Genomic DNA, 18,882 nt, shown 5'->3' with positions numbered 1-18,882 from the left:
TTGTCGGCCATATCTACATGATAATTTCATAAATGCGAATAAATTTATTTGATACTCTTTGTGCCTTGAAATATAACGCAAGCAGGATTTCTCAACTAAGGCCACAAAAAATTATTTTTAAGCAGGGTTTCTAAACCGGGCAGCAATTTTTTTTTCAAATAGATTTTTTTAGCAATCCAAACTTTTACGTATTCAGGGCTTCTGAACTAAGGTTCGCAAATCATCATTATGAAACTTTGCTCATTGATCATTGCAGCATAATAAGAAAATTCTGCTGCGCATAAATAGGATGTAGAAAACGGAAGTAAGACAAAAATAGCTTGTTTTCCATATTGGGGTTGTCTTTTGACAAACCCGCTCAGAAATCATTTAATGGCTTTAAAATTCATCTACTTTAAAATTTAAGTCATTCATCTAAGCCAGGAAAACAATCAAAATTATTAGATTCAACTGATGAAATTCAAAATTGAATTTTATCTCTTGTATTAAAAATTGTATTACCTTCACCTTATATTGTAATACTTTTTCCACAATTTTTATTCCCGTGTCCAATTTCTAGGCGCGTATTTTTGACCAATAAATCATATATATTGTGTAAAACATCAATATCTTTATTACTCATTTGTTTTTTTTTTGTTTTTTTTTCGCGTTCGATTCATTAGGATATCTTTGTGGAATACAATAAATTTCCGCTAGATACTATTACTATTTAACAAATAGTTGAAAAAACAAGAATTTTTTGGTTGAGGTGTACCCCATATCGATACGGGAGGGCTAAATATGTTACAGCCTATAAAACCATAGCAAAATTTTCGTGGAACACCTATTCAGGTCCCGTGGAACATATGTAGTTGGGAAACATAATGGGAAACCCTGATCTAGTAAAATTAGCGATTTCGAAAGAAATCGTAATGATGAATGTCAAATGCATATTGAAAAAGAAAAGATTAGTGTTTAGTTTGTGTTTTAAATGTAAATTTTTCTTCAAAGAATTCGAATGTACAATTCGCATTAAAATTTAGTTCGCCATCTTCGGCATATAGATTTTATCGGTATCCGTCACGAGCCCGAATGTGAAACGCCCGAAAACGCAAATGTCGGAAGGCAAAGATCGATAATCGAAAGATCTTAAGTCGAAAGATCAAAAAAAGGGTGCATGATAAACGGTACATACTCACGTACTTAAATCAATGGCCGATAAATACTTCAATACATACATACGTATACGCGTACATTTTAGATATGAATAGCAGATGCCGTGAAGACGGGCTTGCGAACCTTGGTCTAGAATCCGTTCATACGTAAGATTTTACTTTTTTTAAGTAATATTTTTTGCGGAACTCAGTTGAGAAACCCTGTAAAAGTTTGGATTGCTAAAAAACTATTTGAAAAATAAAATTGCTGCCCGGTTTAGAAACCCTGCTTAAAAATAAATTTTTGTGGCCTTAGTTGAGAAACCCTGCTTGCGTTATATTTCAAGGCTCAAAGAGTATCAAATAAATTTATTCTCATTTATGAAATTATCATGTAGGCCGACAATTTCAATACAGTAATTGTTTTCGAAAACGCATTTAAAACTCATTGAAACAATTGATTTTGCGCTGAATTGTCGTTGCGCTGAATAGTCCATGCGCTGAATAGTCGTTGCGCTGTGAGTTGTCTGCGCCGAAAGGTCGGCGCTAAGTTGGTTTGCGCCGATTTGTCGTGCCACATTTGGCACGCATACAAATTAAAGTTTCGTCGTCCCTGAACTAATGCGTTATGTGAGATTGAAAATGATTGACATCTATCGGCATTCCTTTGCAGTACAATAAAGTAGAAATCAGCTTTACCGACTATCACTTCCAATTATGTCATCTAGAGGTACTTATTATAAGTTGCATTTAACATTTCAAGAAACCGAAATAGTTTATTTTTCGTGTGATAAATATTTGAAACTATCGCACTCAAATAATTCGGAAACGACACTAAAAATAAAGTAAAAATTCGGGTGTGACCAACCCATGAGTTTATCTATGTATTTGAGGAATATAAGAAAGTCACAAAACAAAATTCTATATTCAACCGTACACACACATTCACACATACTGACAGCATTACGAAATACTAATAGCTAAGATACAAATTGAGCGCAAATGTATGGAAACTTGCACAAGACAAAAGTTCTACTTCCGGTTGGCGGATTTTGGTCAAATTTTTACCGCGGTGAATTAAGATTATTAAACTGTGATTTGACATACAAACTGTCAAAGTGAAATTAACGCAAAAGCGATTGCCAACCTTCTCTAGAGGCTAGAGAGCGTCAGATGAGCTGATTCTGATGAGTAGAGGTAGGACCGGAAGCGTGCGGTCTATTGTTCGATTGTTGTAAATGCTTTGTAAAAAAGGTTCGGCAAACCTTTAACAATGCATTTACACCATTTGAACAATGGACGGCCCCCTCAGGGTCCGGGCTTTACTGATGAGATGTCCGCGAACTCCTCGCGAAGACCACAACCAACGGCCATGGCCACGGCCACGAGGGCTTTTGGCTCGAACATATGTCTAGTCGATAATAATAAAAATTTCGTTAACAAAAAGTATTTGCGAATATTTTTGTTTGTGTGACCAATTTTTAATTTTTGGGTGTGACCAGTTTTCTCGTCACCAGTTTTCTTGTGACCAGTTTTAGCGTGTGACCAGTTTTATCGTGACCAGTTTTAGCGTGACGGATGATCACGAGCGACCGGTTGTCCTGTGACCGGTTCACATTTGACTAGTAGTCCGTTTACCGTTCAAAAAATCCCCAAAATACACAGACACACATTTTTTCTAGATCATGAAAACGTGATCAGTAATCGATTCTGAGTTCGAATCAGTCAAAATCTCGAGTTCGAATTTTCGCATGATCACAAAACTTCATCTATTGTTACTACATACATACATAGTTAAAGTAAAAATCAAAAATCGGAAATTAATGAGAAACGGGAAAATCAGACTAATCCATGCACATATTAATAATTGTACATTAAAAAACATGAATTTTAAATCCTTCGCGTGCTAGCTAATTTTTTATAATTTAGGTTCGTTGTCCCTGAACTTAATGCATTATGTGAAAAGATTGACATCCATCGGCATTCGTTTGCAGTACGATAAAGTAGAAATCAGCTTTACCGACTGTCACTTCTAATAATGCCATCTAGCGGTACTTAACATTTTACATTTCATTTAACATTTCAAGAAAGTGAAATAATTTATTTTTCGTGTAATAAATTTGAAACCGAGTATGATTAATTATCATTCTCAAATAATTCTGAAACGTAAATAAAAAAAAAAATGATAAACAGGAGAGGGAAGAAATAAAATAAAAAATGAGAAATTATTGAGAAACGGGAAAATCAGACTAATCCATGCACATATTAATGAATGTACATTAAAAAACATGATTTATTTTTAGAGTCGCTAAATGAAATTTTAGAATGGCACTAATAGGTATGCTCATCGATTGTGGTGTTAGCGTCAATTCAATTGTCATTTGACAGATGTCATCGTTCACATAACCTCGAAATGTCATTCGGAAATAGATAATTAGCACTTCTTTTGATTCAATTCATATCATTTTCTTGCACGCAACAATCTAAAACCACTTCTCAATATATTTGAATCTTTGAAAAGATAAAAAATTGAAGTTTCGATACAATTCTAAAATACTTTAGTATTTGTATGCTTTTTAGATCTCTTACTTTTCAATCAAACTTCTATCTATGTATATCCGTGTATACAACTTTTTTAATAACTACAGGAATTCCTGTACAGAGATTTCATACAAATTCAAATTGAATTTGTATAATTTTTTGTAAAGGAGAAAAATAACCATTCAGGCACAATTTTAGAGCATTGTGACGATTATGTGTCGTTAGTTTTAATTAGATGTATTTTTATATTTCAGTGAAGTTTATGATGTAGTAATTGATGGCGGACCGGCTGGTCTCACCAAGCTTTATGAAAATGGGTAGGAAGCTTTGCCGTTGGAGGCCGGCAATCCGATAGACGACCGAGCAAACAGCTTGCCACTCGGAGACGCTATTACAGATCTCGGAGCTGAATGGTTATTATAAATTGTTATTTATATTGATATGCATTTATTTACTTTACAATATAGTCTTTATTGTCAAATGGCTAGGTGTCACGGTGAAGAAAATAATGTCATATTTGAAATGGTCAATGATAATAACCATGTAGAGACTTCCGGGATGGCCGGATTGAACGATGTTTCCACTGGGAGTTAATTATTCAATGAAATATCGGAAAACATGAGCTTATTGTGTTGTGATATGGCCAGGGTTGCCAGACGTCCCCATTTTAGCGGGACTGTCCTGAGTTCAACAGACAAATCCCGAGTCCCGCACTGCCTCTGAAAATCCTGACTTCTCAAAATTTGCATATGTACAAAAATGTACGTAAATAGAAATGGTTTGCTTCAAAATAATAAAGTCTTGTCCTTAAACCAAACATGAAAATCGAATTTTCTTCAATTGTAGAATTATTTAATATTATTTGAAATGTTGACCTTCTATACATAGGTGTCTGTTTATTAAACAAATTCTTACTGAAGCAAACGAAAAAAAAAAATGTATGAGAAATGGATTATATTTTTTAAAGATCTTTCCGCTTGCAATAATTTGTATAAAATTGTGGCCCACATTCTCTCAATTCTACATTCCATTTTTTTGATCGTTCGAAATAGTGAATGTCCCGATCTGTGATTTTGGTAATCTCCCAACCGTGGATATAGCGTATGAGGAATTGGAAAGAATAGCTACTAATTCCGAATCACTCACAATTTTTGTTAAAAATCCATTCCAGCTTCGAAAAAATCTATAGTTGAGATTAGTTTTAGATTGATGTTCCGCGGGGGAACCCGTTCATATGTACATACATATATGAAGAATTCATACGCTTAATGAATTAAATCTGCCACTGCGTACGAATATTCTGAAATAGTACAATATAATGCTGTTACATATATGTACATAAATGATTTATATTATTTCTATTGAATTCATTAATATATGCGTTGTAAGGAGTTAAAAAATCAGACCATTTGATTAAATCTGTTGAACATAAAATAAATTAAATTAATTATTTATTATAAATTAAATTAAAGATTGCCAATGAAATTGTGTCTCATCAATGAGTAATCGTTTTGTGAATGTCAATTTTCAGATACAAAGACCCGTTGAATGCTGAAAATTATGTCGGCGTGCGGAGACCAATCATGGATCAGACGCTGGAATGGTTTCACGAATGGGAAATTTCGCTCGAAGCATCCGATACTTGGCTCGACACAGCCGTCAGTACTTACTTGGAGTATTGGTTGTGTTAGGGTGATCATCTCCTCCACTGGATATTAAACTGTGCTCGATAAATAGTATTTATGCTGGTAAAAATCGCAATATTCATATTCTAAATAATTTTATTACGTTATCTTAAAGTGCATATAACTTTTTTATTATAAATATTGCAGTTTTCTGGATGTTTGTAGACTTCAACTCTCAAATATCCCCAAAGGAAGAAATTATAGAGCAAGTACAGGTTACCGGATGTAACGAGATCGTATTGTGAAGAAAATTTTAATAATCTCCTCATCGTTTAAATAGTGGATCCTTTCTATCCAAACCACGTACGTATCTGAATTATAAATTTAAGAGATTTTCAGTCCCGGAAAGTTCCATGGCATCTATAGATTTGTACCAATCGGAAGTTACTGTAGCTTCTTCGCATCCCTCATCGAAAAAGTACCAACAACAAACAACAAAATCTGCACCAGCTTATTAAATACCTTTCACAGAGGTTTCTTTAAACTCTTCAAGAATGCACCGATGCACACAGAGACCTAATACCCTATTTCTTATTACCCCAGTGGTACCCTTTGCTTCAATACGCATTCAGGTGGGGCCGATCAACGATTGACGCTGTCAACCGTGTCGTCGGAACAGTACGATCGGCATGGGAAGGATCTGTGAAGCGGAGCAAGCATGTCGCTTTCTTTGGTGGCGCTGGACATCCGAAATGCTTTCAACTCGGCTCGATGGGAAAATATCCTAAGAGCCGTGGGGGAGGACCATCGGGTGCCCCGCTACCTGACGAGACTGCTGGAGAGCTACTTTGAAAACCAACTACTGGAATATCGGTGCGGCACTACCGGTGATCTGTCCTCGGTCCCGCAGGGATCTGTCCTCGGAACTGTCCTGTGGAACGCTATGTATGATGGGCTACTGAGGGTGGAGCTCCCGGAGGGTGCCAGCGCCGTTGCTTTTGCGGACGATGTCGCAATCATGGTGGTTGCGAAATCCCTCAGAAGCGTGGAGATCTGCGGCAATGACGCGCTCTATCGGGTGAGGACATGGCTAAATCGCGCTGGGCTGGAACTAGTAGACCAGAAGACGGAGGCAGTGTTCTGTCTCCAGTGTGAGCGCATTGCGCAAGCCCAGCTGCTGCCTGGTAATGAGAGAGGGGTTTTTAGTGAGTAAGAATCTCACACTCCCCCTGGCATTCGGGCCGGGGGGGCCTATGAAAAAAGTGGTACCCTTTGCCTCCAACTGTTCACAGATTCTTAATTCATGGCCTGGAAATCATTGAACATGCTCTAGTGCCCATAAGCCAGCTGAGTGAAGAGGCACAAGAAGTGAGATAAAAAGAATTCAAAAGATATAGAAAATTTTTAATAAAGTGTCACATGAGAAATGGAATGAAGACGTTTTAAATTTACTTTTAATAACACCAGCATGAGAAAAGTATCCACAAAAGAGACTACAAAGTTTGAAAAAGAGGTTTTCTAATTACACTGTTCGACAAATGACGACTTTTTTTTTGGTTCAGAGACGAGATTTTGCCCAGTGAACACGAATCTGGTAATAAAAAGTGTTGATTGGTTCGAGATTCGGAGATATATGTGTTTTTTATGTACTCGTATGGGAATTTTCGCCTCGCGTGCCACTTTTCGATGGGGTTCATGGAGAAGAAACGAAGTTTGCGTCGCATTTTCTCCTCGAAATGGGGGTCCGGGGATGCGTCCCTCCTCTTCGATGTCGGAGGGCGCAGACTCCTCGCGGGAGCTCACCGGCTCCATTTCGAACGCGAGTAAAACCACTACAAAAGATGACTAGAACAATGACAGCTGTCTCGACCTTACCAGCTGACAGCTGTCACTCGCTAGTGCGATTTTCAGTAAATTTCAATTCATGCCCTTCGAAATATTATGTGGCTATTTTTGTTGGTAAACGGACTACTAGTCAAATGTGAACCGGTCGCTCTAGATCGGTCACACGTGATCACCCGTCACCCTAAAACTGGTCACGAGAAAACAGGTCACACCCGAAAATTGGTCACAAAAAAACTGGTCACACACACAAATAAAAAAATGGTCGAATTTTTGGGTGTGACCAATTTTCGGGTGTGACCAATTTTCGGGTGTGACTAGTTTTCTCGTGACCAGTTTTAGTGCGACGGGTGATCACGTGTGACCGATCTAGAGTGACCGGTTCACATTTGACTAGTAATCACTAGAGGTAGGATAGTCACAGTGCTATCCATTGTTCCATTTTTGTAAATCCTTTGTAAAAAAAGGTTCGGCAAACCTTTAACAATGCATTTACAATCTTTGAACAATACGCGGCACCTTCTGGGTCCGGTGACTAGTAATCACCGAACCATTTTTGTTAGACGAAACACTATAGCGTTGTGCACAAAAAATGGTTCACTATTGTCAACTATCTTTTTGCCCTCTTGCTTTGTAGGGTATGTACATATGTATACATTTTTTGAAAAAATATAAATATAAAATTATATATGAATGCATAAGCTAAAAACCAATCAATTTTATTTTTTAGTTTATGCAATGATATTGCAAGCCACCGAATGGATGATAACACCTGTAACCCACTTGAATGACTTTTCCGGGAGGTTAATGAATTTTGGTATGTAAAAAGTAATAAATTTTGAACCTGTAATGGAAAAAATAATTTTAAAATTATATGATTACCTCTTTAACCCTTAAATTAATTCCTGAAAGTCTGGCCAGTCAACCGGTTAATGAAGTATTTACATTCAAATGACCAAAAAATGTAGTATTTCTACTAGCCGTTGACCACTTGTTCTAAACCAAGATAAGCATAAGTTAATTAAAAAATAAAAATCTTGAAAAATGACTATTCCCTGAATGATGGTACTCATGGTGAACGGATTATTGCGCAAATTGCGACCGCGCGCACAACAATCGTTGCCACAAAAATCGCGAATACGGAATATCTGGCACTCGAGTTCTCGTTATTACAATATTTGGCGTGGAGTTCTTTCGATTGATGGAGTTTTTGGGTGCCAGATGTTCCGTAATCGAGATTTTAATAATTAATAATCACAGAACCGGTATTCATATGTTGCCGATTGGCGTTAATGTAGTGGATAACGACAATAACTAGAGTTTCCTTTACCACAAACTCGCGATGAATTATACAAAACCCAATCATATTACTCATTATTACGGTAAATAGATTATTTCGCACATTGCTATCGCGCACACGACAATCATTGTCACGAAAATTGTGAACACGGAATATCTGGCACTCGAACTCTCTTTAGTGCGATGGATAGAATTTTTGGGTGCCTGATAATCACCGAACCCATTTTTACATTAGTTTGTTAATGGAACTAAAATCACTCGCAATCCATAATCAGATTTTCAAATGTTTCACTTTCACTTAAAATTGTAAGACAACGGTCAGCGAATGTGTAGCGTCTTTTGGCAATAAGCTAATGTACTAAGTCGGAATAAAATATTTGCACCCCCTTTTTTATGTTATGAAACAAAGATATTGCTAAGTATGTCCTAATCACAGTGAATGTACCATTTATTTCTTCGGTTTCTAATTTGATTCCCTATCAATGGCATATTTATTTTGCTAGAGCCCCTCAGGCACGGCGTTACAAATTTCTGAGATCCTTATTTATTTTACATATGTAGATATATACCAGGAAGGCTTGACAGGAAGACCCCAATGTGCCTTCCTAGACAATTAATAATAAACAATGCAGTATTTTTATTACACAAATCACTGTATTTCGAGAAGCTGAAGAACACGAAATTAACAATTTATTAATTTATTAATAAATTAATCCATTTATGGATAGACATCTATGGATACTTGTACATATTTTTTTACAAGTTGTACATATATTAAATATACAGAAGATGATTTTTTTTTGCCAATTTTGAGGAACCGTTTCAACAATGATTAGATAAAATTGGCAAATTCTGACAAGAAACAATCGACTTGGAGTCACAAATATCCAAATTCGATCCTGGGCTAATATATTAAAGATTAGCACAGGATCGAACCCAATCAGTGGCGTAGCGTGAATTCCCGGTGCCCCCCCGCAATATATTTTACGGCGCCACACCTCCCCCCCACCCCCTCCCCCATATATTAATATTAGAAAAATAACTTTCCAAATTAGTATTTATACTTTTTTACGTATCGATATGTGTACCTATATATCAAAGTGCATTAAAGTTTAATCTGGACGACCAACAAGCAGTGCACAATCTGTTTAAAGTCTCCGTCACGGGCCCGAATGTGAAACGTCCGAAAACGCAAACATCGGAAGGCAAAGATCGAAAATCAAAAGATCAAAAAAAAGGGTGCATGGTAAACGGTACATACTCACTTAATTTGCGCGAGCAGGATACAACAGGAACAAGAGAAACGGGCTTTTCCTCCCATATTGATGTGCGCGCGCAGAATACGGGAGGAAAATCCTGTTCCTCTTGTTCCTGTTGTACCCTGCTCGCGCAAATTAAGTGAGTATGTACCGTTTACCATGCACCCTTTTTTATCTTTCGACTTAAGATCAGACCCAAAAAATATAAACAAGAATAAGAGAATTCTCAGCTAATAGGTTGAAGTGGCACTGACGTTCAAAAGATGGAAAAAAGACGGTAGTCTTCTAGCCCTATTGGCATAGATCAATTACACAATGAGGATAAATTCAAAATATGTTAATGTATGTACATACACATATAGTACAGATAGGCTGAAAAATAAGAGAAGTTTTTAAAAAAATTACGGAACAAATGAAAAAATCCGTGAAAAAGGCGCGCTTCGTGGCGCCCCCCCTGCATTGCGGGGTCTGCGGGCGCGGTAGTTATGCCACTGAACCCAATATTCTCTTGGTGCTAAACATAAACGCAATCAGTGAGCCATACTGATGGGTACCTCAGATAAATACATACTAGAATAAGAGAAAACAAAAAAATGAGGTTAGTAACGTTAATAATTGCGTTACGCTTACGAGGGTATAGTTATGAGATTTTAAAATCATTTTACAAAAGTAAAAAATGCAGGTTATCTTGAAAACTGTAAGGCTTTGTATTATGGGGTGACGCGAAAATTGGTCCACTGCCAAAATGTACACGCGACAATTGGTTCATTACCAATTATGTATTATGGTAAGTGTAATGACCTCTAAAAGCACCCTGTATAAAAATGAAGAAGCTTCTCTTTCTCCTCAGCTCCATAAAACATGATAAAGCTCCTCAGAACAATTAATGAAAAATTGAAAATCGTCTAATTTGTAACAAATCTCTTCTATGAAGACCACGAGATGGTGTAAGCTTGAATATTCAATTCAGACTGATTTGATTCAAATATTTTCAACCATCATTCGCATACTTTCTGTCGGATACCGAATGAAGGCGAAAGCCTTCTACGATATTTTAAGAAAACATTATTTGCACATGGAGCTCAAGGCTGCTGATATTCCTGATATAAATATGGTGTATTCCAATATATTCCAGTTCCAGTGTATATTCCAATATGGAGCAGTGACATCGCATGGGGGAAGTTGCAGACCGCACCAGGGTGTCACCATCCTGGGGGGAGGGGGGTGACACCAAATGAAGAATATAATTTGGGTAATTGGACTATTCGTCACATTGGGGTGGTTACAAAGACAATTTTTGCCATGAAAATCGCGAATACACAATATTTAGCACTGAAGTTCTCGTTACTATGATAGTTATCGTTAGTATTGTTCAGACTATGTCTGATGATCGGCTTTCGTGGCCTTACGACCCACGATTTGGCCGATATATTTTTGTGCTGGCCACCCTGAGACAGCGGTTGGCACACAAACTGACAGTTGTCAATAGCGGTTTGGCGCGTAAACACCCCGGTGTTTACGGGGCCCACCTCGCCACCGAAATCACCAGCTAGAGGCTGGTGAGGGTTGTGACGATACTTGGAGACCAGCTCCAGTATCCGTCCGGTGTGCACCAGAGGAAGCTTGGTCTGCCTTCGTCCAGAAGGCAGACAACTGAGCTACGCGTGGCTAACCTCAAAAGGCACGTGTGGTTACTTTGTTACTCCCCCCCCCTCCTGTCCCCCCTGCTTGATCTCTGTATATATATATATATATATATATATATATATATATATATATATATATATATATAAAATACAGTCACCATACAAACAGAATTACAACCTGTTTTCATTATTATACAATTTCCTCCCTTTTTCCACATCACGCATCCCACGCACATTACGAAGGAGAAAGGGACATAGCAGAGCAGCCGACATCAGCAGAGACCAGACCACCGACGACGAAGGAAGGCACCTTGAGGAAACCAGCCCCGCCCAAGCTTACCACTAGCTATCTCACAAAACCGACTTCCGGGGTGCTCTCGAGTTGAACATCCCTGGAGTCTGTACATTTTGGTCCTTCGATTCCGTATGTCTTCAGAGCTGGTCTTCCAACGTCGTCGAATCCAGGTTGGTCGTAATTAGCATTTTTCTGTTGTTGTTGCTATTTTTTTTGGTCGTCAACGTCCATTTTGTTTTTTCCCGCGTCCATTTTTTCCTTTGTTTGATTTCGTCGCATTTCAATAATGGCGTCTTTGAGTACGCTTAAAAATACGCGGAAAAGCATTCGCGCTCGGTTAACGAGAAACGCGAATCAATTGGGGGACGATCTGAGCATCTTCGAGCTCAGAATCAGGCTCGAAACAATCAGACCATTACTGTCTGAATTCGAAGCGATCCAAGCTCAGATAAACGAGCTGGACCAAGAAGAGGCGCAGGCCTCCGAATCCGTCGTGGACCTATTTGATAGGGAGCATATGGCCTTCATATGCCTTCGTGCGATGCACCGAAGCAATCAATTTGCGTGAGCCGCAATTGAGCGCTTCACCGTTAGATGGCGCTAACCTCACAATGTCACCTGTACCGCAATCAAATTCGGCAATCAAATTGCCCCGTTTGGAGTTGCCCACCTTCGAAGGCAACGTCCAAAATTGGCCGCTTTTTTCACAACGCTTCTTGGCCGCTATGGCCGGCGAGAGTTCGCAAATCGCCCGGTTCCAATACTTACTAGGAAGCCTAAAAGGAGAGCCCCAACGTTTAGTTGACGGCTTGGAATTAGCTTCAAATTCATTTACGAGCGCGTGGTCCATTTTGGATCAACGCTATAACAACAAAAAAATTGTTGTTCAGTATCACCTTCAGGCATTGCTTGAAGCCGAGCCAGTCGTGAGCAACAATCACGTCAGTCTGCGTCGTCTCATAGATGATGCCAACATGCATGTACGTGCGCTCGTTAACTTGGGCGTCCGGGTCGAGACCTGGAACGAGATTCTGGTGATGTTTATCACCAGAAAACTCGACCGGAGTACACTTCAGCAATGGGAGCTTCAGACTCCCAAGTATGAAGACTGCACGTTTAGCAAAATAATGCATTTTCTAACGTGCCAGTGCCAATCGATGGCAAATGCCGACTTCGTCTTAAAAGGCGAGTCGAATCCTCGACCAAGAACCATTACGAATCCGAAGGCAGCAGTTCTGCATGTGAGGAGGGAACGCCTCTCCTGCATCAGTTGCAGCGGAAGTCATTCTCTGCTAGCCTGTCCATCATTCCGCCAAATGAGCGGTGATGAGCGTAGGTCGAACGCCATAAAACGTCGACTATGTCTCAACTGCTTGAGGCCAGGGCACATAGTTCACGCGTGCCAAACAAAGCAGAGATGCTTCAAATGCGGTCATGCCCATCACACCATGTTACATGACTCAACTCCATACCAAACTTCGCCTTCAAATAAGGCCAAACATTATCGGAGCCCCAAGAAATCAGAGAACGCCAAACCCGTAAAATCATCGTTGGTTTTACACTCGGTGAGACGCGTATCGCCTTCTCACGCCCGAACTGTCCTGTTATCCACCGTGGAAGTACAAGTTCGCGGCGGAGATGGGCGTTCGCACAAGGTTCGAGCATTGTTAGATAACGGCTCCGAACTCAACCTCATCTCTGAAGACTTAAGAAGGCGACTCGCCTTAAAGTCGAAAAGGATGGACGTCAACCTGGTAGGAATAGGTTCAAATAGGACGTCCATTACTAGTGGCGCGGTAATTCGAATTCTACCGCGCATCCCCAATCAGGGCTCCAGTGTTGATCTCGATTGCGCAATCATGCCCGAGATCGCGAATCAACTTCCATCGCGCAACGTGTCCGAGATTCGGAGCCATTTGCCGCTTCATCTCCCCCTTGCCGATCCGTCATTCGATATTCCCGGTACAGTGGATATGGTGATAGGCAGCGCCGCCAATGATGCGATGTTACGCAATGGCAAACGTACCATTTTAGTTCCCTCCAAGTCACGCGGTGACAGAGGAGGACGCATCGCGATGATGAATACAGCTTTCGGCTGGATATTGGGCGGCTCTCTAGAAGCGCCCACAGTTTCAAGCGATTCTCGGAATTGCCATCACACAACGGGTCGTGATCCGTTATCTTGTTTTGGCGCGAGACGTCCAGTCAAGACAGTTACGCGTCCCCTGGACGAATCGCGTATTTCCGCGGTACGAAGATTCCGCTTGCCGAAGCGCAATGTACCCGCGCCCTTTAACCCTCACATCTTTCGACCTTCCCAACCCAGCTCCCATAACTCCTGGCCAGTTCCTAGTTGGCGCACCACTAGTTGCGCAACAGCAGGAGGATCTGGTCGATCAGCCCGGAGCGAGGGTGCTACCACACCAGCACATGCAGCAGCGGCCCCTGGCAGACAGGGGCACAGGAGTAGGTCCTACTACTCCTCCATCAGCAACACCAAGCGAGCAGTCCGGCGAGTAGCTCGACTGCCAGTCGAGCAGCACTCAGTGAATTTGTGCAACGGTGTGGCGAACGTTCAAAACGTCCCACATTAAAGTTGGCGTCTTTAATTTGTGTTGTGATTTAGTTAAATGTGTTTCCATTTAGTTTTTTTTGTCTCTTGTTTGTTGATTAGTGTTGGTAATGGAGCTATCAATGCATATGGGACATGTAACGGCTTAACAATATTGTTACCTAGCACTGGTGTTGGTTTTTTGTTGTTTTTTGTTTGTTTGTTTGTTTGTTTACCTTGTTGGTTGTTTCTTGCGGGCTTAGTCAGCTGTTAATGTACAGCGGGACGATTGACGGTGGACGAACCTTTGTTTTGATTACTAATTGTGTATTGTTTATGTCTTTTTTGTTTTGTTCTTTTGTTATCTCATTTGTCATGCTTCATTAGTCTCTTGATTAATTCATTTGTTTTGGAATCCGATCCTCTGGATTCCAACGGGGGGAGTATGTTCAGACTATGTCTGATGATCGGCTTTCGTGGCCTTACGACCCACGATTTGGCCGATATATTTTTGTGCTGGCCACCCTGAGACAGCGGTTGGCACACAAACTGACAGTTGTCAATAGCGGTTTGGCGCGTAAACACCCCGGTGTTTACGGGGCCCACCTCGCCACCGAAATCACCAGCTAGAGGCTGGTGAGGGTTGTGACGATACTTGGAGACCAGCTCCAGTATCCGTCCGGTGTGCACCAGAGGAAGCTTGGTCTGTCTTCGTCCAGAAGGCAGACAACTGAGCTACGCGTGGCTAACCTCAAAAGGCACGTGTGGTTACTTTGTTACTCCCCCCCCCCTCCTGTCCCCCCTGCTTGATCTCTGTATATATATATATATATATATAAAATTCAGTCACTATACAAACAGAATTACAACCTGTTTTCATTATTATACAATTTCCTCCCTTTTTCCACATCACGCATCCCACGCACATTACGAAGGAGAAAGGGACATAGCAGAGCAGCCGACATCAACAGAGACCAGACCACCGACGACGAAGGAAGGCACCTTGAGGAAACCAGCCCCGCCCAAGCTTACCACTAGCTATCTTACAAAACCGACTTCCGGGATGCTCTCGAGTTGAACATCCCTGGAGTCTGTACAAGTATGATGGACTTTTCGGCTGCCAGATGTTCCGTTATAGAGATTTTAGTGACTTTGTGACGAGTAATTTGTGACCAGTAATCACCGAACCATAATTTGATATGTATTTTCTTATGGAGGAATTTATTAAGATTTAGTTTGTTTAATATTAGTTTTTTTAGTCGGGAAACGAGAAACGTTGGGTTGGGAAAGGGTGACTTCCCGACTTGCTACACAGGGTAACACCATCGCTTGTGACGTCACTTCATACGCATTCGGTGCGGTGCATAAATCGTTAAATCGACTAGGGCTGCCCACCCAGTCGTCCGCGGCTTGATTTTAAGTCGATCTTTTCTCCATTCTTAAAATGTACGTATGTTGATAAATGTTACCCGAAAATATCTGAAACACAACCGACATATTCGTTGTGCATATGTTTCAGATAAATGAATGATGTATCATATCGATGTGCATATGTACATATACATTAATATACATATACTAGTGTTGGACCCGTATACCCGTAATTTTGTTGTATAAAAAAAAGTTGTCTTGTCTGAAAAATTACTGTACTGTTATTTTACAATCATTGATGTATAAATTTTGCAATCATTTATAACATAAAGACGATGGTAATATTTTTAGATATTTTCCGCTAATTAAAAATTTCTTTGAATAAAAAAAGATTGGTTATCCCAGTTCAAAAATTATTATCAGAGTACGGATAGCCAAGGTGCCGCTCATTGTTCAATTGTTGTAAATGCTTTGTAGAAAAGGTTCGGCAAACCTTAAACCTTCATATGTTTGCGGATGATACGTTAGTTTATATTGTAGGTGATGATGTTTAGGGAATTACGGTATTTAAGTGATTGGTTATGTGAGAATAAACTGAAAGTGAACTTAAGTAAGACTAAGATGATGTGGATGAATAATAAAAAAGTTGTGAGTGATGTGATTATGGATGGGAGAGTGGTAGAAGTAGTAGATAATATTAAGTATTTGGGCATTTATTTGGATTGTAAATTAAGTTTTAAGGTGCACGCAGATAATATTATTAAAAAAATGGCAAAAAAAGTTGGTGTACTTTGTAGGTTAAGAAATTTATTAAGAATAAAAAGTAAAATATTTATTTATTTATTTGGAAAATTTACAGTTTATTAAGTTACATAGATTGATAGTAAAAAAACATAATTATGTTAAGTAAACCATTAATAATTTTCACATATAGGTAAAAAAAAGAAAAGCTCAAACATTTAAAATAAGAAACAAAAATGATAATAGAGTAAGATAGTTAGAGAAAACAAAAAGAAAAAAATAGAAATAGCAGTATAATAAAAATATCAAAATAATAAGAATAATAATATGATAAAAATTATGAAATAATAAAAATATTATAATATATAACAAAAAACAAAAAGACAAAATAAAAATTCATAATCACAATCGTAAATTTTCAATAAAATTAATCATCGAAAAACAAATTTGCAATAATCACTCTAGCTTGTATAGCATTAATATTAAATAAGTCAAACATAGAAATTGTTAAAATTAGTGTGTTGATGGTGGAGCTTGCATGCCAGATGAATGAGCTTCTTCCATAATTAGAAAAAGTATTAGGTATGTAAAGGAGCTCATTACATCTAGTCATTCTATTTGGCACACGCAATGATAGTCTGCTCAATAATTGAGGACAGTCGATCGAGCCGTTAAGGATGTTCAAAATTGTTGAGATGTCAGCTATCTCCCTTCTTTTGACAAGTGGAAGTAGATGCTGACACCTACAAGCATCTTCATAGGAAGTATAGGATAATCCAAAACGGCTACTGATGTACCTCAAGAATCTCTTCTGAATGCGCTCCAATCTGTCTCTTGCACCAGAGTACTCTGGGTTCCAAACTTGGGATGCAAACTCAACAATACTTCTTACGTATGCACAATATAGCATTTTGTATGATTTAATAGAAGTAAAGCATTTGGAGGACCGGATGACGAACCCGAGGGCCTTCGACGCTCGAGCTACAACATTGTCAATATGTTTACCAAAGGATAGATCAGAGTTTAAAAAGACTCCCAAATCCCTAATTTCCGATACCCTTGTGAGTCTATGTCCGTTGATTGAATGAGGAAAGTCAACTGGACATAGTTTTCTGGTGAAGGTTATGCAGGAGCATTTTGCTACATTAATTTCCAACTTATTTATGCTGCAATAAGCCTCTAGCCTGAACAAATCATCTTGTAGGGCCAAAGCATCATTTCGGTTGTCTATTCTCTTGAAAATCTTCATATCATCAGCAAATAATAGTACACTTGAATTCTGAAAACATTTTTCAATATCGAAGATGAAGATATTGAATAATAGAGGTCCCAAGAGGGAGCCTTACATACATTAAACCTTCGATATTGTTATTATTTCAGACGGGAAGTGCATAGATCGTGATTTTATCATGACTGACGGATTTCACAATTTCAACAGAGCTGGTCAGTTAAATGAACGCAATCAGTAAATAAGAAATTTGAATATTATATTGTAGTATGTATGTATAAGTATCAGCAGTGTAATACCCCTCCTCCCCCCCATTGAATTGATATCGATCTCTTACATGGCGACATATGTATGTATATGTAAGTATGCACAGGTGTACTTCTTGGAATTACATATTAACATTCTACGAATCCTCCATGGATTTAGTAAATCTGTTTAATCCTAAAAATTATACGTTTACGTATAATTTCATCAATTTAGTATCTACATATACATATATTAATATGTACTTGTTATTATGTCAATAAAATGTGTATTTATAGAATATGAAAAACTGTTTTCAGAATTCTTACATAGATTGTATGTACATATGTTTTTAGTTGGACAACACATTCAACCTACTTGGCCCTGTTCTAACGATGAACCATTCGAGATTTCAGCATGGTCCAAACAATTCACTGTAAATATTATATAATATAATATTTATATAATAAATAAGAAGAGCTCAAAATTTTCAAATAAATAATCATTTTATATTTATAGGTATGTTCCGAGGAATGTTCCCCGAAAAATCATTGCAACTCCACCTGCAAGTGTTGCGATGCCTTCTTCACAATCCATGACATATTTAGAAACATCACGACAGGAAATACAGATGCTTACGGTTTCGGAAACTAAACGTGATAATTATTGAAATTATTGAAATTACAAACTTAAAGGATAAGAAATAAGGATAGCAATCAATTGTCTGTATTTCAAGCCACTCGATCGTATTAAATTTACAAGTTTAATAATACAAGATGTCAAATGTTCAACTTTTAACACATTTTTGCACAATACTTGTTGATGTATAATACAATGAATTATAGTTAAATTGTAATCGGGACACTTTTTGGAAAATTTATCCCGGATTTTCTTTAATGGTCCAATATTTTTACCCGTCAAACTTGGTGTTCTGTCAGTTGTTATTTTTTTTAGGCAATTAACAACTTTTTAAAAAATATCAGCTCCCGTTGTTTGATCTTTAAGTGATTCCAATGACAACAGCTCTTCAATAATTTCAAATTTAGAGTTACATCCGCGTATGAAAATTAATAACTGTGGGGTATCTTTTCGATCATCACTTTCGTCG

General features: G+C 38.5%; 1 long non-coding RNA gene across 1 annotated transcript; it reads left to right on the top strand.

Annotated features, from left to right (window-relative positions):
* Positions 1-3,482: 3,482 nt before the first annotated feature.
* Positions 3,483-18,646, top strand: LOC143921211 (uncharacterized). Its single transcript, XR_013261413.1, has 6 exons — positions 3,483-4,087; positions 5,206-5,422; positions 5,507-5,662; positions 7,872-7,958; positions 18,131-18,210; positions 18,294-18,646. It is a non-coding gene; the product is annotated as an uncharacterized LOC143921211 (long non-coding RNA).
* Positions 18,647-18,882: the final 236 nt, after the last annotated feature.

The sequence above is a fragment of the Arctopsyche grandis genome, chromosome 2 (genome assembly GCF_051622035.1).
Source record: "Arctopsyche grandis isolate Sample6627 chromosome 2, ASM5162203v2, whole genome shotgun sequence".
Classification (NCBI taxonomy): domain Eukaryota; kingdom Metazoa; phylum Arthropoda; class Insecta; order Trichoptera; family Hydropsychidae; genus Arctopsyche; species Arctopsyche grandis.
The sequence above is the reverse complement of the archived record's forward strand: the minus strand, read 5'-3'. Positions and strand labels throughout refer to the sequence as shown.